This window comes from Petaurus breviceps, unplaced genomic scaffold (genome assembly GCF_028583685.1).
Source record: "Petaurus breviceps papuanus isolate PSGF00001 unplaced genomic scaffold, PetGlider_PUasm1.0 90730, whole genome shotgun sequence".
In the NCBI taxonomy this organism is placed as follows: Eukaryota; Metazoa; Chordata; class Mammalia; order Diprotodontia; family Petauridae; genus Petaurus; species Petaurus breviceps.
The window spans coordinates 7,470,620-7,496,768 of record NW_027187324.1 but is presented as its reverse complement, the minus strand read 5'-3'; positions in this window follow the sequence as shown (position 1 = coordinate 7,496,768).

The window sequence follows — 26,149 nt, the reverse complement described above, 5'->3', positions numbered from 1 at the left end:
TTGGAAATAGCATCTCTTGCAAGGACGAGCCACTGAACGGGACTGATACACTTATTTCCGTGCACATAGACATTCAGTGTTCTGATCTGTGACCACCGATTCTGGAAAGCAGTTTGTAATTAGGCTAATTCGGAAAGTGACTGCACCGCCCATACCCTTTGATCCAGGGATCCCAACCCTAGACATATATGTACCCCATAAACCTTAAGGTCGGGGTGGGGGAAAAGAAGAACCGTATGCAACAAGCATTTCAGCCCTTTCTGTGGTAGCAAAATTCTGGAAAAAAGTAGACATCTATTAATTGGGGAATATGAATGGGTTACATGTATGTAAGAGAATATTATTATACCATAAGAAATGATGATTGAAAAATGTAGAAAAGAAGATGAGATTTTTCAGGATGCAAATGAAGTAAGCAAAACCAGGAAAACGATATACAGGACCGTTCTGTGTCTGACTTGGGGTAGATCTAGGGAACCTCTCCTGACAAGAAAGGCTAGATCGAGCTGTTCCGCACAGAGTGGCAATATGAGAAGGAACCAGCACATGCTGGGTGAGTGTAGGAGCAGTGGGGCAGGGATGCTACTGACTGTGGGCACTTACAGGAGTTCAAGGTCAGAGGGGAGAACTGAAGAGGATGAGAGGCCAGAGGTGCCATCCCCATACCCCAGGACTAGAGGTGATTATAAAAACTAAATTATTACCCCCCCCCCTCAAAAAATGCACAGGCAAAAGAGAAAGAATCCAACCATAGGGAGCTACTATGGGAATAGAGAAGACTAGGGTTCATATTCAGAAGAGGATACTGAAACAAACCCTCTTCTACTCCAAAGAGTAATGTCAAATGGCCACCTGCCCAAAAAGAATTCATTGAAGAACTTAAAAAAGAATTTAAACGTCAAATGAGAGAGACTGAGGAAAAATTAAAAAGAAAAATAAGAATAATACAAGAAAAACAAGAAGGTTATGACAAGAAAGTCAACCAATTAGAAAAGGAGATTCTGAATCTTAAGGGAAAAGAAAAATGACCCCTTGAAAATCAGAATTGGGCAAGGGGAAGCCAGCAAAGTTATAAGAGATGAGGAAATAAAAAACAAAATATAAAGAATGAAAAAAATATAAGAGAATATGAAACAGCTGATCTAAAGAACAGATCAAGAAGAAAAAACAAGAATAATTGGACTACCTGAAAGTTCTGATCAAAAAAAGAATCTTGATACAATAATACAAGAAATATTATGAGCAACAAGAAAAACAATGCACATATGATGGTACCACAGTTAGACTCACACAAGACCTAGAGTTGGTGATACTAAAAGATTACAGGTCTTGGAATACTACATGTTGAAGAGCAAAAGAACTGGACCTTTGGCCGAAAATATCATACCCAGCAAAGCTAAGCATAATTTTGAATGGGAAAAAAAAGGACATTTGACCAACTGTCAGACTTTCAGGACTCTGAACTTAATAGAAGATTTGATCCGGCCTCAGACACTTAACAGAAACACTAGCCTTGTGACCTTGGGCAAGTCATTTAACCCCAATTGCCCTCCAAGAAGCAAAAAAAAAAAGATTTGACATACAAGAGACAAGAGAAATATATCAGTGACCAATTAGGGACTCAGTAAGGAAACAATGTTTACCTTTTATGTATGGAAAATGTAAAACTTATGTCCAAGATTGTTACTAGTAATTAGGTAGCTTATAAAAAAGATAGAGGTACACTTGAATCGTATTATGACTTTAAAAAGTAAAACCATTCTAGAAGAGCTAAAAGAGTAATTATCCTATACAAATGAGGTATAAGAGGAAGAACCAATACAGAGGAATTAAATGAGGGAGGGGGAACTGTTAATTCTGAAAATCTACCTTCTTCAAGCATGGGTTTAAGAGAGGAAAATACCTCTAGAAGAGTATACATCTAGAAAATGTATACATCTAGAAGAGTATAAAAGTCTTCTAATTTAAAAAAAATAAAACTCCAAGAGGATAAGGAAGGGGAAGAGGATAAAGGAGGGACCTTTAGAGGGGAGGGTGACAGAACAGGTGAAGAAGACCTAGGGGGGGTGGTTGAAGATCTCCCCTGCTGTGAAGTAAACTCTACCCCCTAATTTAGGCTGAGTGTAATCACATGGAGCCTGTGATGGAGGGAATTTGCTAAAGGGTGGAGCAGAGCCCACAGGAAGCTTCTCTGCTGTGAAGATAAACTCTATCCCCTAATAGACTAAATATAGTCACATGGACCCTTTGGTGGGAGGAGTTTGCTGAAGGGAAGCAGAGCCCACAGGAAGCTGGTCAGAGCTAGAGAGCTGGTGGGAGAGAGAGAGGACCCCAGGCAAGGAGTCAGAGAGGTTTGTGAGTAAATACTGATATTGTATTGGTTTGTGGGAAGGCTGAAGGATCTGTGGCTCTCAGTGTTATTATGGCTTCTGAATGTCTCTGGTACTGTGATGGAATTGGCTTACTGGTTTTGGGATTCGGTTTTCTGGTGTCTAAATAAATGCTTTAGTTCTGACCTCTATCTGGAGCGTTTGGCATATTTTGCGATTGAACATCATGTGATACTTATAGTCACAGTCTTTATCATGATCATGGGTGCTGTAAATACCGCATTGATGCTACACCATCCCAAGATCATTCTTAACTGAATTTCATAAAGTAGGTAGTATTTGAGTTAGGGCTTTAAAAGCTCAAAATATGGGGCAGCTAGGTGGCCCAGTGAATAGAGCACCGGCCCTGGAGTCAGGAGGACCTGAGTTCAAATGCGGCCTGACACTTGACACTTACTAGCTCTGTGATTTTGGGCAAGTCACTTAACCCCAATTGCCCTCCAAAAAGCAAAAAAAACACAAAAAACCCAAAACAAAAAACAAAACAACTCAGAATAGTCAAGTCTAGGCTAGGGAGTATGGAACCTGTGGCCTCGAGGCCACATTTGGCCTTCTAGGGCCTCAAGTGCGGCCCATTGAATCCAAATTTCACAAAACAGATGTTCTAGATTCTGTGCCCCATTGCAAACTAAAACAGTGGGAAAGGTGCTGAGTAATATATAAGTGGACAAAGTGCTGGCTTGGAGTCAGAAAGACCCGAATTCAAATGTGGCCGCAGACCCTTACTAGCTGTGTGACCCTGGACAAGTCATTTGAACCTCTGTTTGTCACAGGGCTTGTTAAAAATGCCTGTCAGCTCCATTCTCCTTCTGATCACCCACTCCAATGCTATGCACTCTTTCGCTGTGCTCTATACATAACTGACTTTTCATTTTAAATCTTTTCCTTTCCCACACCTTTCATCTTCTGAAGGCAACTAAGTGACAAAGTGGATAAAGTGCTAGCCTGGAGTCAGAAAGACCTGAATTCAAATGTGCCCTCAGACCCTTACTAGCTGTGTGACCCTGGACAAGTCATTTGAACCTCTGTTACAGTTGCCTCCTCTGTAAACGAGGTTAACAGTAGCACTTACCTCGAAGGGTTTTTGTGAGAATTAAATGAGATAATAACTTTAAAATGCCTGGTACACAATAATAAGCAGCATATAAAAGTTATTATAAATATAATAACAGTCATTATTGTTGTTAATACCTGGCTTCCTCCTGGTGACAGAGCCTCTAGAACTGCTTGCACTTTCACTCATTTTCCCTTGACTTTCTGGTCAAACACTACTTGTTGCCCACTGACACTTCCAAGCCCTTCCGCTATTTTCATCACTCAGTACTTGCTCCCCCTTTACCGTTTACTCAGTTCACATTTACTACTCAATCAAAATTGTGGTTGCTGTTATCTGTTGACCTCCAGGAGACTTTGGCTCTTCCCTCAACTAGTTCAGTGCTTGGTTATTTAATGGATGTGGGATTTGAAGATCTTCCATGCCCCTTGAATTTGCTGACATAGCAGGAAAGGGTAGGTCAGGAGGAAGTCAGAGCTGAGCTGGAGCCAGTGGTGACTGGAAGCACCAGGTGGGGGGGAACTCTTTTTTTTTTTTTTTTTGAGCCAGCCAGAATTTCTGTTAAGGACTCCTGCTGAGGACTGCTGGGGACAGGAACTGCAGGGGGCTGGAGATGCTGGGAGCCAGCTTCGTGTATGCTGAGCAGTTGCCATGAGTGAGGAGAGAAGGACCTTTGCCTGAGGTAGCCTGTTCTGTTTTGAAGGCTTGAGAACATGGGTATTTACTGCATTAATTACATGTACCAACTTCTATAGCTACTGTGATGGCTTTGACTTTCTGGTTTTGGGACTCAGTTTTCTGGTGTTTTAATAAATGTTCTAGCTTTGTCACGTAGAGAGCCTGGTATATTTTGTGATTAATAACCATATTTAACCATAATAGCCAGCATATTCATGGTTACTGTAGGCATTGTGAATACAGCATTGTTGCTATAGGTTAACAGTCTTTCTCTCATCCCCACCCCCTGACCTCATACTAAGGGACTGCCACATACATAGTGATACTCCTTCCAATACCTTAATGTTTTATTTCTTCAGATTACTCATTTCCCATGACCTACTCCCTTATCCCACTTCAGCTACACATAGAGATAGTAGATTAATTGGCAAATCTAATAGCCTTTCCTCTGTCTTTATCCTTTTTGACTCTTTATATATAGCCTTTGAGACTGTTGATCACTTTCTTCTTCTCAATATTCTCTTCTTCCTAGGTTTCCATGACACTACTTTTTCCTGCGTCTCCTCCTACATGTCTGACTACTGTGTCTCAGTCTCCTTTGCTGGATCTTTATCCAGTTCATGCCTGATAAAGGTGGGTGTCTCAGAGAGTTCTTTTCTTGAGCCCTCTTCTCCTTCTATACCATTTCACTTAACTCATCACTTTCTATGGATTCAATTATCATCTGTATGAAGATGATGCTCAGATCTTCTCATTCAACTTTAACCTTTATTCTAACCTTCAGATTAGCACCTCAAATTGCCAATGGAACATCTTGTATTAGATGTCCCATAAGTATCTTAAACACAACATGTCTAAAGCTGAACTCATTATCTTCCCCCTTAAACTCTCCTCTCCTCTGAACCATTAGTATTCAAGGGTACTACTATCCTCTCAGGAATCCAGGCTTGAAATATGTATGTCATCTTCAATTTCTTAGTCTCTTTCAAACCCCCCCCCCCGGTATCTAATTAGTTACCGAATCTTGTTGCTATTACCTTCATAATATCTCTCATATATGTCTCCTTCTCTGACACTGTCACTATCCTGGCATAGGCCCTCATCACCTCACACCTGGACTACTGGCCTTCTGCTGTGTCTTCCTACTTTATCTCTCCTCGCTCTAATTCACCATCCACTCTGCTGTCAAATCATGATCATCCTAGCCATCTCACCTCCTTTTCAATAATCAACACTTCCTCCCTATTACCTCCAGGATCAAATATAAAGTCTTCATACAGCAATCAAAGCCCTTCATAACCCACCTCACTCCTATCTTTCCCATCTTCTTATGCCTTTATCACCACCCTCCTCCCCGCCATTTAATCTGATCCAGTGCCACTGGCCTCTTTGGTGTTCCTCTCACTAGACACTCCCCTCTCCCAACACTGGGCATTTTCACTGGCCGTCCCTTATATCTGGAATCCTTTCTCTCCTCATTTCTTCCTTCTGACTTCCCTGGCTTCCTTTAAGTCCTAACTAAAATCTCATCTTCACAAGAAGCCTTGTCTCCACTTTATCCTTTACATAACTTTTTTTTTTTTTTGGTATATAGGTGTTTGAATATTCTCTCTCCTATTTTACAGTGAGCCCATTGAAAGCAGAGACAGTGTTTTGCCTTTTTTATATCCTTAGCCTTATGAGAGTGCCTAGAGCCTAATAGACACTTAATAAATGCTTATTGAGCTTAACACAGAGCAGGTGTATAGGAGATGCTTAATCAGGTTTGGACTACCTGAGAAAAGTTCCACTTGACAACTTTTTTCACATCAGCAGCTCTTGATTAGACTGTCTTTGATCCCTTGAAGGGTAGAAGCTTATGAATATGACCAGTCCCAGGAATCGTCCTAAGGACAAGGGAAAGTTGGTGGCTTTGGAGGAGGGAAAAGCCCAAAAGTTCTCAGCTTTGTTCAAACTATAAACTATAAAACTAAATCATATAGGAATAGTTTGCCAGATGGAAGGTTGAGAGAAAGATAGAGTGATGTTCACCTTTGTTGTTGTTTGTTCTTTGTTTCCAAAGAGGACCAATGACTTTATGACTTGATATCTTGACTTGTGTGTTAATTGGATATTCACCTTTAGTAGCTGGAGGAGGAACTCCAGCCTCCCAACAGCTCTCAAGTTCAACATTCCTTAGGAATTAGCATAGATAAAAGAAAGTTGCTTGCTTTAAATGAGACATGGTATTTGTGAAATATGGAGAATATACCATAAAATTGTGGTTGTTTGCAGTTTCCCTATGGAATTGACCCAGATAGGCACCCCACCACCCCTTTAAAAAAAGCAACCAAAAGAAATCAGAAAAGTAGCCAAAGAAGTGAATGAAAAAATAAAAGAAATTGAGACTAAAATTAAGGAAGAAATCATATCTAACAAAAGACTTCAGAGTTTAAAAAAAATTCCCCGAAAGAGTAAATTCTCTAGGAATAGAGAACAATGAAATTAAAATGTAAAAATTCTGAGGAAGAAGATAAATTAACTGAACAAAACAAGCAGCAAGTTCTGAAAACTATAATAGAACTCTTCAAACTAATAATACTGTACTTTTAAATGGGATGTGAAGAAATGATATGAATTAGGAAGGAATAATGCAAATTAATGTCCCACAATACGTGTTTATCTTTATCTCTTTATCTTTTTTCAGTTGCAAGTAGGAGGAATATAGATTCTTATTCATTAAAAAAATTCATCTATATACTATGTCAACATATAGTGTATTTTATATGTGGAAAATATGCATATGCTTTCTACTAAATGAAATAGCACTAAATTTTTTGAATTGGTGACGATTTTGGTAAGACATGATTAGTAACATAATAATTGTTAGAGAGCCAAATTCTCTTCTCCCAGATAGATAAGTCTAACATATACAAAAAAAGAAAGACAGTCGAACAGATTCCTGGGAAAATTAGATTTGAAGCACCTATTGGGATATTCCAAATGGGAATATTAAATTTTTTGAGAGTAATACTCTTCTGGTTGCATCAAGCCCCAGGATGTTAACTAACCTCCTAAAAAAGTTCTTTACATAAAAAGTATTTGGCTTGCCTATCTACATGAGAAAGAAAACATGTAGAGTCAGCATGTCTGTTGCCCAGATTTTGACATGCAGTTGAAGGACCAATCTATAAAAGTTGTCTATCAATGTGTATATCTGGAATAGATAGTAAAAATGGGCAGCTGTTAAGAAAACACAAATAATAGTCATTCAGCATGCATGGAAAGCCATGGATGGGTTGCGATCTAAAAATTGAAATTACTAGAATGAACATCCAGATAAATTAGAACACAAGCATTTGAGCATATGTATTTCTTAGCATCTCATCATAACTGAATAAAAATAATCATTATTAGGATAAAAAGGAGATGCACCAATATAGAAATAATAAATATATCTCCCATAAATCATAATGTAATGAAATGGTAACCGACACAGGAAATATGAATAAAAAGGCACTGTCCTAGATGGACACTAAGTGACTTTATCTTGAATAATCCAGCCAATTACATGTCCAATACATGTACAAAAGGAGAAGCCTGAAAATAAAAAAAAGGACTAAAGAAGTGATAAAATTTTAAAAGCTATTTCTAAAAGACTTAATAAAATAAACACACCTTAGGCAACTTTAAAAAAAAATAGAAAGAAAAATCAAAGTACCAAAAGAAAAAAATGAAGCAGGTAAATTGATTTTTAAAAAAGTAAATAATAAGGATTACCAGAAACTACTTTTACAATTATGTGACAGAAACTGAGAATCAAGAAATATTATTTATTGTACCCAAATTAACAAAATAAGAAATAGAGAATTTAAGAAAATAGAATGACATGAAATTTTAAGCTTAAAAGAATATCAGAGGCCATCTAGTCTAATCCCCTTATTCTACATCAGAGGAAACTGTGACTCAGATTTGCCCAAGTTTATTAAGTTTCTAAGCAATATATGTAGAATTTAAACCCAGTACTTCTGACTCCAAATACAATGTTCTTTTTATTTTTGAACAATGAGAACTGAGATATATAAAAATGTATTAAGCCATGAAATAAGTAATAAAGAGGAAAAAAAAACTTGGTCTAAATGATATGTGAATGTTATCAAAAGTTAAAAAAAATTAATACACATGCCATGAAAATTATCCTTAAAAAATAGATAAAGAAGGCAGCCCACCAAAATCCTTTATATATGTCACATATGACCCTGTTATCCAAACTAGGGGTAGATGAAACAGAAAAAAATCATAGATTAATTTCACTATTGATCATTTATGCAAATACTTTAAAGCAAGGAGACTATTGTAATATGTTGGAAAAAACTAATATAAATAATGAAATTTGATTGCTACTAGGCATGCAAGGATGATCCAATATTAGAAAAGCAATTGGGACAATGAATTATATAAACAAGAAAAATAAATCTTAGTACAAATATATTCAGAAAAAGCTTTGGACAAAATACAGTTCTTGCTTATATTAAAAACCCTAAAAATGATAAGCATGGAAAGGTCCTTTTAACATGACCAAGGTATAGATCAAGAACTAATATTATTTACAAATACTTTCCCAGTACAAACAGGAATAAAGCAAGAGCACCTCCAGCCACAGTAATATTTTAAATACTTTTAGTAATGTTAGCCATAAAAATAAAAGAGATTAAAGTAAAAAACATCAACAAAGATGATGCAAAATTATGTTTGTTTTCAAATAACAAGGTGTATTTAGAGAAACTCTGGAGATAGCTGAAGGAATAAATTGAGACATACTTTTAGCAAAATAACAGGGCACAAAATAAATCCACAAAATCATCAGGATTTCTAAACAATAACCACAAAAATAGTAAGAGAAATTCTACTCAAGATCATTACAAAGTGTATAAAATATCTGAGAGTTAAATTATAAAGACACCCTTTGGACATATACAAATATACATATACACATATGTATATAATGTCTATCTATAGATCCAGACTTGTGATTACTTTGCTGTAGAAAGATATGGAACTCCCAGTCAAAAATTATTTCTAGAAATGCAATTCAGCAGCTGCTTGCAATTTATAATTTTAGAAAGTTGATTGGGGCAATAATTAGTTAAATGGTCATATAATGTTCACTCAGCTATTATATGTTAGAAGCAAAAAGTATAGAATCTTAAATGAACAAGGAAGAAAAAAGTAACGAAAGAAGTGTATCATTATTAGACCTCAAACCATATTGATAATCATCAAAACTTTTTGATTCTAGCAAGTAGAGAAGTAGAGCAGCAGAACAGAAGACGTAAGAACTAAAAGCAATTAAAAATATTAGCCCAGTGTTTGTTGACCTTGGCTTCTTTGATATGTGACCAAGCTCTAAGCACTTCATAGTGCTGCCTACATTGCCTGTTGGAAAAATTGTTTTCATCTGCCCATTCTCCTGGGGGAAGTCATTATGTGCTTGGGGTAGATATCCTAGGATAAATAACCTGTTGCCTGAGGTAGTTGAGGCCCAGAAAGATTTTAGTAGGTTAGAATGATTTTTATAATGTGCATTTCAATAGAGATAAAGGTAAAGTCCTGCACTCATTTTAAAGAAAGCCATTGCACACATGTAAGATAGTGGTTTAGCACTGTAGCCAAGGTTTCAAGGAAGCTAAAAACGAAGTTGAGTGAAGGACATCGCTAAGTCATTCAAAAGCTGAGCTTTGTTGAACTACTGTTAAAGCAATATATGGGTATTGTGTAGTGGGGGATGTAATAAGCAAGAGTAGACCTAGCAACTAGTAGCTATAGAGGGGCATTACTGCATAGCTTTATCACTCTTTTGAAGAGCAACCCAAACCCAAGGGAGCCTTCAGAGTTTGGGAAGGTTATATTGCTTGTTCCCAGGAGACTTCCCTGATGTCTTCATGTCTGTGTCTCAGGGTGTCTGCCCTTGAAAAGGCAGGCAAAGTAGCTATCAATATTTGTGTTGTCTTTTTGTGAATGTCTTTTGTGTTGTGGCTATAGTTGATACTTCTCAGTTGACTAGGTGTCAGTCTTTGGGAAATGAGGTGAATATGAGATGATCTAACCAGGACAACCTTAAGACACAGGTCTGGTATGGAACCAATCTAACACTGAGTACAAATAACCTCAGAGTGGAGATTTGCAGATGTAATAATCTTATCGAAATCATGGAACTAGCTCCTGTTTCTTCTGTTTCATTAGGGGTTTGGGAAGAATTTGTGCACAAGCTCAAAGAACAGCTGAAAAAGTTGCGGAGGAAGGGATTACTGTTCAGCAAATTCTGCCACCATAGTTTTGTCCTTCTCCCTAGGAATGTAATTGCTTGCAGTTCTTTCTCACATATGTATACACACTTGAGTTATTTGCTCCTACCTCCTTATCAGACAAAAAAGGGAACGCTCAAATACTGAATGAATGAATAAAGCATATATTAAGTACTTACTATATGCAAAAAACCAAAACATTGTGCTATGCACAAGGGGTGCAAATAGAACAGTAAGACACTTGCTCCCGAGAAGCTCACCTACTAATGGGACAGACAGATAAATAGAACCTTGCAGCTGCAAGTCCCATGGAAAAGTCTCATGCTCCTTAGGTTGCAGAAGCAAATCAATTGGTAAATGCCTCTTCGTTAATATTATTTTTCACTGTGAAAAGTATATCAGTTTTTTTATATTGAACCATTTGACATTACTAAGGAGTCTGGTAGCAAGAACTTATCTATGAAAAGGCTGCAGCCCATGAGGGAACAGTTGTCAGGTTGCATTTCCATAGGAATTGCTTGGGAGGAAATTGGCTCTGTGCATTGGGCTAAAACATTGTTCTTACCCAGGCTTTTGGGTTGAAGAACCCTGCCTACCTCCACTTTGATCCAAGGGAATATGGTGGTCAAGGTGGTGGGATGGTGGTGTGCCCCCATTACTTCAGCAAGGCTGACTTGCTTACTATGTGAGTGGCAGTTGGCTAGCATTTTCTAAAGACAGTTGACCCCCCCTGCCCCCCCCGCCCATCTTCGTAAGAGTTCTTCCCCAGCTAATGGCTATAAGAGTGAAGATGGAAGTAGGACTGAGGTCTGAACGGTTGCTACTCCCAGGGCTCTTATAATCACATAATTTTTGGTGACACTTGGTCTTTTTTTGTTGTTGTTGCTTTTGATTAGGAGGAAGATATAGGGCCTGTCTCAACAATGATTTCTCCCCTCAATTATGGCTGTAGAGGCCGGACTGGAAGCAGATGCAGCGGTTTAGGGAATATTGCTACCCCAAAGGCTCTTGGATTCAAGATCCTAGGCTGCCTCCAACAGAGTCTGAGGGAAGATGATAGCCAAGATAGTATTGGTGGTGGTTCAACCTGCTCAGCACATGTTGCCTCCCATCTCTCTCTTAGGATGTCCTATGTTGCCCTGAATGAGTCAGGTACTTCAGGACCTGAAGAAATATATATATTTCCAAGAGCAGGGTCAGGAATTAGGAAGTGTTCCTTTAATAAAAGACCATATCTGGGAATGGGAGAAGGCTGGTCAGGCATAAGCCTATCTCCCTGATATGGCAAGTGAAAATCACAAAGGTGACAATAGACAATAGGCAATGGGCAATAGACCTGACTATAACTTAATGATATTTGTGCTCCTTTAGCTCAGATGATATATATTCAATATCTGATGAAACCATAAGTATTACAAAAAGAGTTGCCTATGTATGTCCAGGACTTACCAAAGGTGTCTGCTAAGTCTATGGTGTGACCCTCTAATGGTGAATATTGAAAGGATTCATTCTGAATACCAAGACTTGCTGAATTCCATAGCCAGAAGAAAGCAAATGAATTGATTTTTGTACCAGAAATGACTATTCTACAGACCTCTTACTGATTGCATCCTTTATGTTCAGACAAATTTATTCCCTAAATGAGTGAAAGACACAGACCTTATGAAAATAACTTCAAGTAATTATTTTTAAAAATAATTTTTATTGTTACCCATTATTCTTTCCTTTAGTGAAAGTAAGTTACACTCCTCCGATTACTGAGACATGTTAGTTATCATATCAATCACTGCCACTCCTATTTACTGATTTCAGGGAGAACAGATGAACCCAACTGGATTTTTATGGTGCTTAAAATTCTCAGGAATTAGAGGCAAGGGTGAGTAAACAATAGCCTTCCAGACATGACTCTGACATTGTGACTGCCTGGACGTGCTTTTGCATTGACAAAAAACATCTGTATCCACTTGGCACTTAATTAATGTCATTGTGGAATGTCATTTTAATGAACACATTTTGGTCTTCTTAGAGATAATCTTCTGATTTTAACCTGCAAATCACTGAAACCTCTGTCTGTCTCAATTTTTTTTTCCGCTATAAAATGGGGATAATGACACCTACTTCATGGGATCAAGTGAGATAATATTTGAAAAGTGCCTAGCACAGTGCCTGGAACATAGTAGGTGCTTAATAAATGCTTGTTTTCTTCCTTCCTTTCTTTGGAGGCAAGGCAGTATTCGTAGTGGAAAGAGCGCTGGCCTTGGAGTGAGGAGAAGCCTTTCCCACATTCATGTTGTGTGACCATGGGAAAGTCACTTCATCTCTGTAAACCTCAGTTTACTCATGAAAACCGGAAATTTTATTTTAATATTATTATTAATTATTCAAGAAGTTTAATTTTTAATTTATTTATATTTTTATTTAAATTTTATGTTTTGGATAAATTTATAAATGAATTTAATTAAATTTATATATTTATTAATAATTTAATAATATTAATTATTAATGCTCAACTTAGTAGTTGTAAGGATCAATTAAGAAATTTGCAATGTGCTTAAAATCAATTTATGATGTTTGTAAAGTGCTGTAAGCATTAATTGCTTAAAACTGCACTAAGACTTTTGGGATACCCTATATAAATGTTAGGTCTTATTTGGAAGAGAGTCTCTTAAAAAAGGATGAATATCAACAAGCTGCCATCAGCTCCTCAGATGAAATATTCAGTTCAACTTGACAAACATATAGTAAGTTCATAAGACATGCATGGCACTTTGCTAAGTACTGGGGTCATATAAATTTAAAAAATGAAATATTACATGCCTTCAATGAGGTTTCCTAAGACCAAAAGGCATCTTTTTGAGAAATGTCTATAGCAGATATGATCTATATGCCACATGTAGCTCACAACCTTGTGAAGTATGGTTTGAACCAGATTAAAATGTTAATGGCAGATATTTAACAAAATAAATAAAAATACAATATACCATAGAATAATATTAATATGTGTTTTTCTCAGTCAGTCTATGCCCACAGGGATCCTTATGTATGGTTTAATTTTCTCCCCATACCTATTTCTTTTTTAGTTTCACACCATTGGTATATAGGATGGTGGCATTCCTCTGTGAAGGCAATGTCTTTGTATAAAATCAAGTTCAACCTGATAAGTATGATAAAGAAATACTTAGAGGAGGTGTTGATACTGTAATATTCTGATCTGGTGATAGCACACCCTGAGTATTGTGTTCATTTCTGGAAACTAAATTTTGAGAAGGACATAGACAGATTGGATTATGTCTATTCAGAGGATAGGAACCAGGTTAGTGAGTAGACTAGGTACAATGCCATGAAAAGATAAGTTAAAAGAATTGAGGCTGTTTAACCCAGACTAGACAAGATCTGGTAAAGCTGGATGGAACATAATCACTATCTTCAAATAATGGAAGATATCATATGGTCCCAGAAGTCAGAAGCCATTTTGGCCCTCTGTAACGTAATTTATATTATATTATAATGGGGAAAACTTTTTCACAAATGTAGTTGCCCACACCTGCTATTTCCTACAGAAATAGTGGGTCACTTATCATTGGAGGTGTTCAGATGTCAGCTGGGTTTCCCATTTGGTGGTTTATAACATAAGTTGCTATTACTAAAATTTCCAATGGTGACCACAAGTCTAAACTTTTGTGATTACAGTAATTATTTTTCTGCCTATAACTTATTTGCTTTGTCCTAGGAATGCCCTAGACAGATTCAAGGGCATAACAATGGGCATTGCAGGTAAAATAGGATATACTGGTAAGATTCCTTGGTTTGCTCTGGCCACACCCCTTAACTTTTTGCAGATAAAGAAACAAAAACAAAACACCTTTGGTCCCAAGAATGTCAGCTATCAACTCCTACCTGAGTAAAGCCAGGGTTTCTTTGGCCCTGATTTCCCAGAGTCCCAATATATTGAACTTTGCTTGTTTTTGTTTACTCAAGATCTGCTCATTCAGTTTCTCATTCACTTTCTAATGACCACCACTGACCTTGATTAAGCTTTCCCTTGGACTTTGTTTACATTCTGTCTTAATCAATTCACACCTCTCCAATAATGACCTGTTAATAACCTAAGACTGCTGTGACTTTGATTTCCCTTTAGTGCCAGATATAAGGGCTAGCTTTTATCTTCCACCACAGGTCTTAGAGTTGAAGAGTAAAGACAGCTGTTTGGCAGTCTCTTGCTTCAGTTAGGGCATAGGCTTTTCTGCAAGTAATTTGAGACTTTTAATCTGAAACACCTTAAGTTCTTCAGAGCAGATAGAATTAAAGGCTGAAGGGGCACCAACAATGAAATAAAAATACTTAGTAGGAACATTAGGAAAAAAGGGATTTTAAAAAATCATTAGGAAGTAGGGGTGGGGGTGGGGAAGGACTTCTGAAGCCAATATGGTAGAGTGAGAAAGGAACCCTATGTAGCCCTCCCAAATTCACCTCCAAACAACTAGCAAACTGCCTCAGAATTGATTGAGGAGCAGGGAAACAGTTTACTAGCATCACAGGAAAGGTCTGTCTTACTGGGGTAGGAGGGGAGTGAGGACCAAGAGTGACAGCAGTAGCCATCCTAACAGTAGGAGACCTGCAGCATAGCTCCAAGCCTGGGATAATCCATCAGTGAGACTCTGCCTTCCTTCAAACCAGCAGCCACATAGGCAAGTAAACAGTCTGTGTAGCACAGCAAGGCCCCACCTCAGTGACCCCACCCCCAGCAACTTGACCCCATTGCTGACCAGTAGTGAAGCCCCACCCCAGGGCTGGCCAACAGCAAGATCCCACTCCTGGGGCTACCAGTAGAGAATCGATGTTTTCATAGCAACCCAGCATCAGGGAAAAAACCCTAGGGGAGATCAACAGGGAGGCTCCATTCCCCCAGGAAAAGCTAGAAGGGAAGCCTACCATCCAGAGAAAGCAAACAACTAAGCCCTGAAGCCCAGTGAGAACCAGCAGTAAGTCCTAGAGGTTCAGCATAAAAGACCTGGGACAGTGTATATAAGACCAGAGCCCAACTTTCACATAAAAACACCAAATCACAGAAAAAGGCAGAATAAAATGAGCCAAAAAAAAGAAAACCCAGAAAAAAAAAGTTTGACTATAGAAAGTTCCTATAGTGAACCACAGACAATGAAATCATATCAATATTAATAGAAAAAGGGAGGATCAAGGAATAAATTTAGAAGAGGACAACAGTGTCAAAATAGTTCAAAGAAAAATGTAATTTGGTCTCACCCCAAAAAGAATCCCTGGAAGAGCTTGAAAAGGATTTTTGAAAGCAAATTAGAGACATAGAAGAAAAACTGGGAAAAGAAATGAGAGTAATATAAGAGAATACTGGGAAAAAAGAGTCAATAGGATGGGAAAAGATATACAAAAATTTACCAAAGAAAATTACTGCCTAAAATAACAGTATTGGTCAAATGGAAAAGGAAATGCAAAAGCTCACTGAAAAAAATAGCTCCTTAAAAATTAGAATTGAACAAGTAGAAAATAATGACTCTATGAGACAGCAAGATCTGATAAAACAAAATTTAAAAAATAGAAGAAAATGTGACATTTCTCAGTGGAAAAAGAACTGACCTAGAAAATAGATCCAGGAGAGATAATATAAGAATTATTGGACTACCTGTCAGCCATGATATTAAAAAAAAGCCTGAACAACATCGTTCAAGAAATTATCAAAGAAAACTTCCCTGATAGGTTAGAACCAGAGGGCAAAATACAGGTTAAAAGAATCCATTGATCACTGCCTAAAAGAGATCCCAAAATGAAAGCTCCCAGGAACATCATAGCAAAATTCCAGAGTTCACAGATCAAAGAGAAAGTATTGCAAGTAACCAAAAAGAAACAATTCAGGTATCATGGAGCTACAGTCAAGATTGCACAGGATTTGTCAGCTTCCACATTGAAAAACTAGAGGGCTTGTAATATGATATGTTGGAAGGCAAAGGAGTTCAGATTACAACCAAAAATCACCTACCTAGCAAAATTGAAGATGATCTTTCAAGGAAAAAAAAAATCAATATTTAATGAAATAGAGGAATTTCAAGCATTTCTAATTAAAAGACCAGAACTGAATTTTTTAAAAATGACCTCCAAATATGAGACTCAAGGGAAATATAAAAAAGAAACAAGAAATAGAAAATGTAAGAAATTCAATAAGGTTAAATTAGTTATATTAATATATGGCAAGATAATATTTGTAACTCTTAACAACTTTATTACTATAAAAGCAATTAGAAGATATATGTGTAGAAAGTGGGTGTGGACATAAGGTGACTTTAATGGGATGATACCCACCCAAAAAAACATAAAGGGATGAGAAAGAAAATTGCACTGGAAGAAGGATGGAGAGATTGGATGGTATTTTCCCACATAAAAGAGGCTTGAAAAAACTATTATAATGGAGTGATAGATGGTAGGGTGGAGAATAGCAGACAAAGTTTAAACTTTACTCTCATCAAAATTGGCTGAAAGAGGGAAGAATATACACACACACACACACATGGATATAGAAATCTATCATACCATAAGGAAGTAAAAATGTATGGGAATAATAGAAGGGGCAGGAGGGACTGATAAAAGGGAGGGTATATTAGGGAAGTCAGTGATTTGAAGTGAAACACTTGTGAGGAGGAAAAATGTGGGTTGTAAGAGAGAGGGAGAAAAATAAGAAAAAAAAAGTAGCACAGAGAAGAAAGTTATAACTATAAATATGAATGGGAGGAACTCACCTGTAAAACAGAAACAGCAGAATAGATTAAAAACCAGAATTCTACAATATGTTGTTTATAAGTAATGCATTTGAAGCAGAGAGGTAAAGGTAAGGGGCTGAAACAGAATCTGTTGCACTTCAGCTGAATCAAAGAAAGCAGGGGTCACAATCATGATCTCAGATGAAGCAAAAGCAAAAATAGATCTAATTAAGAGAGATAAAGAATGAAACTATATCTTGCCAAAAGATACCATAGACAATGAAATCATATCAATATTAAACATATATGCACTAAATGATTTAGCATGGAAATTTTTGAAGGAGAAGTTGAATGAGTTACAGGAAGAAATAGATAATAAAACTGTACTAGTAGGGGACCTCAACTTTCCCTGCTCAGAACAAGATAAATCTAACTAACAAAAAAACAAAACAAGGAAGAAGTTAAGGAGGCAAATAAAATTCTAGAAAAGTTAGATGTGATAGATCTATGGAGAAAATCGGATGGGAATAGAAAGGAATATACCTTTTTCTCAGCAGTATATGGCAGCTATACAAAATTTAACCATATGTTAGGACATAAAATCCTCACAATCAAATGCAAAAAAGCAGAAGTAATAAATGCATCCTTTTCAGATCCTAATACAATAAAAATTACATTCAATAATGGACAATAGAAATTGAGATTAAAAATTAACTGAAAATTAAATAATCAAACCCTAAAAAAGCAAGTTGTTCAAAGAAAAAACTCATAGACCCAATTGATCATTTAATTAAAGAAAATGACAAAAATGAGACAAGATACCAAAATTCGTGGATGCCACCAAGTCTAATTATATGAATAAAATAGAGAAAAAGCAGATCAATGAATTTGGCATACAATTAAAAATAATAGAAAAAGAACAAATTAAAAATCCCCAATTAAACACCAAATTGAAACCCTGAAAATTAAAGGAGAGATTAAAAAAAATTGAAAGTAAGACAATCATTGAACTAATAAATAAAACTAGAAGCTGTTTTTTTTTGAAAAAATAAAAAAAAACAATGAAATAGATAATTAATATCAAAAATTAAAGGGATGAACTCGGCACCAATGAAGAGGAAATTAAAACAGTTGTTAGGAGCTTTTCTGTCTAATCATATGCCAATAAAATTGATAATCTAAATGAAATAGATGAATATCTACAATAACATAAATTACCCAAATTAACAGAAAAAAATAAAGTACTTAACCCAATCTTTGAAAAAGAAATTGAACAAACCATTGATGAACTTCCTAAGAAAAAATTCCCCAGGCCAGATGAATTCACAAATGAATTCTACCAAACATTTAAAGAACAATTTAATTCCAATACCTATATAAACTCTTTGGGAAAATAGGTGAAGAAGGAGTACTACCAAATTCTTTTTACCACACAAATATGGTGCTGATACCCAAACCAGGAAGAGCCAAAACAGAAAGAAATTATAGACCAATTTCCCTAATTAATATTGATGAAAAACTTTTAAATAAAATACTAGCAAAGAGATTACAGAAATATATCACAAGGATTATACACTATGACTAGGTGGGGTTTATGCCAGGAATACAGGGGTGGTTCAATATTAGGAAAACTATTAGCATAATTAGCCATATCAGTAACAAAATCCACAGAAATCATGATTATTTCAATAGATGTAGAAAAAGCCTTTGACAAAAATACAGCACCCATTCCTATTAAAAACACAAGAAAGCATGGAACAAATGGATCTCTTATTAAAATGATAAATAGTACCTATCTAAAACCATCAGCAAATATTATCTGTAACAGGGATAAGCTAGAAGCTTTCCCAATAAATCAGGGGTGAAGCATGGATGTCCATTATCATATCTAATATTTAATATTTCACTAGAAATGTTAGCTATATCAGTGAGAGAAGAAAAAGAAGTTAAAGGAATTATAATAGGCAATGAGGAAATAAAACTATGACTCTGCAGATGATATATTTAGAAAATCCTAGAGAGTCAACTAAAAAAAGTACTTAAAATTATCAACAACTTTAGAAAAGTTGCAGGACACAAAATAAATTATCAGCATTTCTATATATTACCAACAAAGTCCAGCTGCAAGAGATAGAAAGAGAAATTCAATTTAAAATAACTGTAGAAAATACAAAATACTTGGGCATCTACCTGCCAAGACAAACCTAGGAACTATATGAATACAACTATTTCCCACAAATAAAGATCTAAACAATTGGAAAAAGTATTAATTGCTCATGGGTAGGCTGAGCTAACATAATAAAAATAACAATTTTACCTAAATTAATTTATTTAGTTCCATACCAATCAAACTATCAAAAGTTACTTTATAAAAATAGAAAAAATAATAATAATTCATCTGGAAGAACAAAGCTCAAGGATATCAAGGGAATCAATGAACAAAAATGCGAAAGAATGAGACCTAGCCATACCAGTTCTCAAACTATTATAAAATAGTAATCATTATTACCATAAAAATGGTAATCTTGTACTAAGAAATAGAGTGGTAGATCAGTGGAATAGATTAGGTCCAAATTACATTATAATAGATGACCATAGTAATCTAGTTTATGGTAAGTCCTAAGATCTAAGTTTTTAGAACAAAAACTTAGTATTTGACAAAAACTGCTGGAAAAATTGGAAAATAATATGTTTGAAACTAGGTAAAGACCAACATCTTACACTGTATACCAAGATAAAGTAAAAATGGATACACAATTTAACACATAAAGGGTGATACCATAAGCAAATTAAGAGATCATGTGATAGTTTATCTGTCAGATTTCTGGATAAGGGAAGAATTTAGGATGAAGGATTATATAGAGAGCATTACAAAATGGAACATAGATCATTTGAAACCCTGCAACATAATTGAAAGAATATTGGTGCTAAAAAATGTAAATCTTTGTTTCAGGGAGGAGCTCAAAACCGTTAAAAACAATGTAGGATTTCCTAAAGTCAATGTCACCCATTCTCTTCTTCCTATGATATCATATTTATTTTTCTCACATTATAATCTCTACTTTACTGTTTTGCTCATGGGTTTTTAGACCTTGAGCCCATAAATATCATTTTTATCCTTTTTTTTTCCTGGTAATAATGTCTTATATTTACAAAGGCTCTTGTTAAACTTTTTTCTAGCCTAGAATTTTCCCCAAAGCAATTAAAGTCCACATTAGGTGGGCTACACCTATATTATTTAGCATATCTTTTCCTTTTCTTCATCCTGTGTTACTCCTGCCTTTACTGAAGCCATGACCCAAAAAGCTGCATCTCATTCTTTTTCACACTCTAAGCTTTTAGTCAGTACTTCACTTCCCACACTATACTTTCTTATCTTTCAACCAGCAACAGTAAGAAAAATCAATCAATCAATAAAAAAAGTTTATTATGAACCTACATGTAAGAGGAGTTATGCTGGATTCTGGGGATACAAATGCAAAGAATTCAATAATTACTATTCTCAGGGAGATTATATTGTGACAAGGGAGACAAAAATGGATACAAAATTTTAAATATAAAGTAGTTAAATTACAAGACAGTTTGGTAGGAAGAGCAGTAGCAGTGAAGGGTTAAGAAAGGTGGTGGTTTGGGTGGACAGGTAGCACAGCGAGTAAGAGCACTGGCCCCGGTGTCGGGAGACCTGGAGATCGAATCCCAGGCTCAGGCACTTAGCACCCACCCAGAAACACCTGGCTGTGTAACCTTGAGCAAGTTACTTAATCCCAATTGCTTAGGGGCGGCCAGGTGGCTCAGCGAGTATGAGCACTGGCTCCAGTGTCGGGAAGACCTGGGGATCAAATCCAGGCTCAGATACTTAGCTCCACACCCAGAAATAACTGGCCGTGTAACCTTGACTTGAGCAAATTACTTAACCCTGATTGCTTTGCAAAAAAAAAAAGAAAGAAAGAAAAAGAAAGGTGGTGGTACTTAAGCTATTTTTTGAAGAAAAAGAAAGATTCTAAAAGGCAGTTGTGAGGAAGGAGTACATGTGTGAGGAATAATGAGAAGGCCAGTTTGGCTAGAACTTTGAATGTTGAAGTCTCATGTAAACGAAATGATGAAGATTGATTGAGGTCAAATCAAGGGGTTTCAGAGCTAAGTGGACGAATTTATTTTCTATCCTAGAGGCAGTAAGAAACCACTGGAATTGATTAAATTGGTAAGATTAGCACTTAAGTAAAATCTCTTTTGGTGGGTATGTGGAGGACATGGATTAGAGGAGAATTTTTAAGCTGATAAATCAATTATAAGAATATCAAGAAATTAGGATGCCTCCAGGAAAGAGGTTAAAACAAAAGTTTCTGTTTCTGTGTGAATACAGAAGATCTAAGCAATGTTGTGGAGGTAGAAACTGCAAGTCAACCGAGGGTCCTACTGAGATTATTGGATTATTATCTGCAGGACTTGAAGAATTGCTGTGCCTTTGACAGAAACAGGTAAGTTTAGAAGAGGGGTGCTTTTGGGGGAAGATTAGGCTTTCTCTTTTGAACATATTGAGTTTAAGATAGCTATAAGACATCCAAATTTAAATGTCCAACAGACAGTTCATGATGTGGGACTGAAACTCAGGGCAGAGACTAGGTCTGAGTATATAGATATGAGCCACTTCATAGAAATGGTTATCAAACCCATGGGAGTTCATGAATTCACCATGAGAGAGTATAGGGAGAAAAGAGCAAAGGTCATGGCATGGACAATGAATTATCAAAGAAGACTGAAGGGTGAGTGTTCAGGCTGATAAGAGGTGAACCAGGAAAGGGAATTGAACAAAGAACAAGAGAGGAGAGTGCATTTGGGAGAAAAGTGTCAAGTGCAGCAGAGAAGTCAAGAAAAATTAGAACTGAGAAAAGACTTGTATTGGGCAATTAAGAGATCCCTGATAATCTTGAAGAGAGTAGTTTCGATTGAGTGATGAGGTCAGAAACCAGATTGCAAAGGTTTAAATAGTAAATGAGAATATCATCTTTGTGCTGAAATCCTTGAGTTTTCTCTCTTGGTCTTCATAATCCTGAGAAGTTCTTCCCAAATTACTTCTGGAAATATCATTGGTTCTCACTTCCAAAAGTAGATAGTGATTTTCTTTGGGTTTTGCCTACCTCTGCCATCTTCCATCCCACTGCAAAAGCTCTTTTGTACTGCTTTTATGTAGGATAATTTACTCCATTCTGTTTCTTTTTCCCTGTTCTCCCATGTCATCCTTCTTTCTTGCCTATCCATTTTTTTACATCATCTTAACATAGCTAATTCACTCCCACATTCTCTTTCTATGTAGAATCCTTCTAACTACCCTAACAATGATAAAGTTCTTAGAAGATACATGTATCAGATTCCCATATAGAAAGGTAAACAGTTTAACCTTATTGAATCTCTTATAATTTCTCTTTCCTTTTTACCTTTTTATGCTTCTCTCCAGTCTTGTATTTAAAAGTCAAATTTTCTATTTATGTCTGGTCTTTTCATCAGGAATGTTTGAAAGTTCTCTCTTTTATTAAATAGTTAATTTTTCCCCTGAAGGGTTATACTCAGTTTTGCTAGGTACATTATTCCTCTTTGTAATCCTAGCTCCCTTGCCCTCCAGAATATCACATTCCAAGCCCTCCTGCCTTTTAATGTAGAAGTTGCTAAATCTTGTATTATTCTTACTCTGGCTCCATGATATTTGAATTGTTTCTTTCTGTTTGCTTGCATTATTTTCTCCTTGACTTGGGAGCTTTTGAAATTTTCATTTTGGAATCTTTTAAGGAGATGGTTGGTGGATTCTTGCAATTTCTGTTTTACCCTCTTGTTCTAAAATATCAGGGCAGTTTTCCTTGATAATTTATTGAAAGATGGTGTTTAGGCTCTTTTTTGATCATGGCTTTTAGGTAGCCCAATAATACTTACATTATGTCTCCTCAATCAATCCGTTTTCCAGGTCAGTTGCTTTTCCAATGAGATATTTCATATTTTTTTCTATTTTTTCATTCTTTTGATTTTGTTTTATTGCATCTTGATGTCTCATTGAGTCATTAGCACCAATTTGCCCAATTTTAATTTTTAAAGAATTATTTTCTTCATTGAGATTTTGTATCTCCTTTTCTATTTGTCCAATTCTACTTTTTAAGGCATTCTTCTATTTATTGGATTTTTATTACTCTTTTACTTTATGGCCTATTATGTTTTTTTAAGGTATTTTCTTTGGTATTACTTTATGCCTTCTTTACCAAGCTGTTGACCCCATTCCTGCATCATTGTCATTTATTTCCCCCATTTTTCTCTCCTCTTAAAAAAGAGAAATTAAAATAAAATTAAAATTAAAAAAATTTAAAATCCTTCTTGAGCTCTTTTAAGACTTGAGACCAATTCATATTTTTCTTTGAGACTTTGAATGTAGCAGTTTTGATTTTGTTGTCTTCTTCTGAGTTTGCATTTTGATCTTCCCTGCCACCAGAATAACTTAATACAATCAGGATCTTTTTGTGATTTGGTCATTTTCCAATCTATTTCTTTACTTTTAGCTTCATATTAAAAGTTGGGCTCTGCTCACAAGTTGGAAGGAGCACTATCCCAAGCTTCAGGGGTTTTTTTGTAGTTATTTTCAAATCTAGTTATGGAGAACATAAGGTTTTAATTCTTCCAAAGTGTTATCATTGAAAAAAATGTATGTTTGCTCTTCTGGCCTATGTTCTGTTCTGTGAGTGACCACAAACACTCTTTTCTACAATGCACTGTGACCAGGGTCCTGGCTCCCCTGTGGTCACAAGCTCCAGCGAATTAGTGCTCCTATTCACCCGGGGATTGTGACCTGGATCTAAGTGTGGTTAATGTAGTAGAGTCCTGCACCCAATGCCAGAAAAGGGACCTCTGTAATCTTCTGAGCAGTTTTCTGACCCCTTTACCATCCGTGGTCTGAGAGCTCTGGAAGCATCTACTGGCCACAACTTATTGTCACCCCCAAAGCCTGCTGCTGTTTTTCTGGGGTAAGGCTGAACTGGTTCAACCTGTGCTGAACTGTGCTTCACTCTCACTGTAGTGCAACAGACCTTTCCTGCCAACCTTCTAAGTTGACTTGGAATAGAAAATTGCTCTATTCCATCTTTTTTGTGGGTTCTGCCTCTCCAGCGTTTGAGGTGTTAAAGTTATTTGAAGGAGAATTTGGGAGAGCTCAGGTGAGTCCCTGCCTTTTCTCACTCTCTTAGCTCTGCCCCCCATACATATTCAACTTCTCTACTCCTTTTCAGTCTCAAACAATTTCTACTCTCACCCTTGCCTCCTGCCATCCCTCCCAGTTGTCTGCTTCTGTCCCTGTTGGACCACTAATGGCACTACCAGTCAAATTTCTTTGTCAGGTCTAATATAGGGCTTCATACAAACAGATACTTGCATGCTTTTAGAGAATATTGATCCCAAGGATGGAAGAAACAAGGTAATGTAGGAAATAGTAAAGAAAATGTCTTAGAAATCTGGGCCAACCTTCTTCCTTTTCCCAATGTGGTAGAAGGCATGAGAATATGAGGGTGAATGGTCCCTGTCTGGCATTTTTAGCTTTTCCACATTCTTAAAACTATCTATTTTCCCTCCTCTTCCCCCACTTTCCCATCTCTATGGTCAGAGCTGGCTCAGGCATTCTGGAGAAGAGAGATATAGTCAATATTTTCTGACCTCTTTAAAACCTTTTCATAATGCCCTTGATGGTCACAACCCACAGTTTAAGAAACATTGGTTTAAGCTATAATTTTCTGACTTGTTGATGAGCGTGTCATGGGGGACAGAATCAAAAGCAGTCCTGAAGCAAAGATGTATTATGTCTGTTGCTTTCCTGCTATCTCTTAGGTCCATCTCTGTGTCATAGGAGGCTATTAGATTGGTCCTAAATGATTTGTGCTCCACATTTGTGTTGGTTATTACCTTGTGATCTTAGTGTTTGCAGACTGATATTTTAATGATTTCCTCCAGTAATCTTCACATGTATTGAAGTTAAGCTGATTGGTCTATAATTTCTGGTGTTGTATATGCTTGTTAAAGACCCTCACTTGCCCTTTTTCAGCCTCTGAGCACATTTGCTACTATCTGTAGGTTCTCAAAATAACAATAGCTCAGTGAGAATTCATTACATGCCATTGGATGCATGTCATAAGCGCTATTAAGTTAAACATGTAAAACTATTTTAAGTAATTAGCAATTTTTTCCTGTTTTAGTTTAACTTCCTACTTGTCAGTCACAGTCTTTTTTTAAACTGAAACAGTGAAGAAAAATTGGTACTAGTGACTGACTTAAGTGTCAAAGAGTTTTTTTTTTAATTTGATGTCCCTCTCTCAGCCATCCTTTTGGCTATCTTATTATCACCTCCCAAACAGATTGCTCTTACACTTTGAAGTCTACTGGCTCTTCTCAACCTAAAGGGGAAACCCGTAGTGTAGGGTGAGCCATCAGTAGTCTGGAATACCCTGGGGTAAGGAGAATGAAGAGGAGTCAAGCTGGAAATCAAAAAGATGGAAGTAAGACAGAGGTAGCTTCCATCAGTGACCTCAGATATCAGTCTTTACAGATGGAAAATATGTAGTTGATTTACTAAGGTTAGAGCTGGTGGGATCACATGGCTTTTCAACTTGAAGAACAAGATGTTTTTTTAAAGCAATACTTTCCAGTGCATCCCAATCCTTAGTCAATGTAATCCTAGGTGGAAAGTACGCTATAGGATGGTGTTTCAATGGCTGTAATGACAAGTCTGTTTCTTTAACCTTTCTCCCATAAATATTTCTAAAGTGCCTAAACTAGAAGGGAGTCTCTGTATTGTAAAGTTTTGCTCCTTTTCCCCAACCTTTAGCTTACACTACTACTGAAGTTGACTAACTTTCTAACATCGACTACTAATTTTCCTTTCATTTTAAAATAGTAAATACTTTCTTCACCTGTGTTGGAAATCTCAAGGGTTCTCATTTTTCTCATAGGATATATATATATATATATATATATATATATATATATATATATATA